The sequence below is a fragment of the Saccoglossus kowalevskii genome, unplaced genomic scaffold (genome assembly GCF_978046115.1).
Source record: "Saccoglossus kowalevskii unplaced genomic scaffold, keSacKowa6.1 SCAFFOLD_60, whole genome shotgun sequence".
Lineage (NCBI taxonomy): Eukaryota > Metazoa > Hemichordata > Enteropneusta > Harrimaniidae > Saccoglossus > Saccoglossus kowalevskii.
In genome coordinates, this window is record NW_028188625.1 from 370701 (window position 1) to 372385 (window position 1685).

The following is a 1685-nucleotide window of genomic DNA, read 5'->3' on the forward strand; positions in this document are numbered from 1 at the left end:
GCCACAACTTTGCTGTACTTTGCCACACATTTCAGTGCTTTGCCACTACTTTGCCACAACTTGTCATCACTTTGCCACAACTTTTCTGTACTTTGTACGTTTTTCAGTGCTTTGCCACTACTTTGCCATAACTTGTCAGTACTTTGTTACACTTTTCAGCACTTTGCCACTACTTTTCAGTACTTTGCCACTACTTTTCAGCACTTTGCCACAACTTTTCAGTACTTTGCCACACTTTTCAGCACTTTGCCACTGCTTTTCAGTGCTTTGCCACTACTTTTCAGCACATTGCCACTACTTTTCATTACTTTGCCTTACTTTTCAGTGCTTTGCCACTACTTTGCCACAACTTGTCAGTACTTTGCCACACTTTTCAGCACTTTGCCACTTTGCCACAACTTTTCAGTACTTTGCCACACTTTTCAGCAATTTGCCACTGCTTTTCAGTAGTTTGCCACTACTTTTCAGCACTTTGCCACAACTTTTCAGTACTTTGCCACTACTTTTCAGCACTTTGCCCCACTTTTCAGTACTTTGCCACTACTTTTCAGCACTTTGCCACTACTTTTCAGTACTTTGCCACTACTTTTCAGCACTTTGCCACAACTTTTCATTACTTTTCCACACATGTCAGTGCTTTGCCACTACTTTGACACAACGTTTTTAGTACTTTGCCACACTTTTCAGCACTTTGCCACTGCTTTTCAGTACTTTGCCACAACTTTTCAGCACTTTGCCACAACTTTGCTGTACTTTGCCACACATTTCAGTGCTTTGCCACTACTTTGCCACAACTTTTCAGCACTTTGCCACTGCTTTTCAGTAGTTTGCCACTACTTTTCAGCACTTTGCCACAACTTTTCTGTACTTTGCCACACTTTTCAGTACTTTGCCACGACTTTGCCACAACTTTTCAGTACTTTGCCACACTTATCAGTGCTTTGCCACTACTTTGCCGCAACTTTTCAGTACTTGCCACACTTTTCAGCACTTTGCCACTGCTTTTCAGTAGTTTGCCACTACTTTTCAGCACTTTGCCACAACTTAGCAGTACTTTGCCACACATTTCAGTGCTTTGCCACTACTTTGCAACAACTTTTCAGTACTTTGCCACACTTTTCAGCACTTTGCCACTACTTTTCAGCACTTTGCCACAACTTGTCATTACTTTTCCACACATGTCAGTGCTTTGCCACTACTTTGACACAACGTTTTTAGTACTTTGCCACACTTTTCAGCACTTTGCCACTGATTTTCAGTACTTTGCCACTACTTTTCAGCACTTTGCCACAACTTTGCTGTACTTTGCCACACATTTCAGTGCTTTGCCACTACTTTGCCACAACTTTTCATCACTTTGCCACTGCTTTTCAGTAGTTTGCCACTACTTTTCAGCACTTTGCCACAACTTTTCTGTACTTTGTACGTTTTTCAGTGCTTTGCCACTACTTTGCCATAACTTGTCAGTACTTTGTTACACTTTTCAGCACTTTGCCACTACTTTTCAGTACTTTGCCACTACTTTTCAGCACTTTGCCACAACTTTTCAGTACTTTGCCACACTTTTCAGCACTTTGCCACTGCTTTTCAGTGCTTTGCCACTACTTTTCAGCACTTTGCCACTACTTTTCATTACTTTGCCTTACTTTTCAGTGCTTTGCCACTACTTTGCCACAACTTGTCAG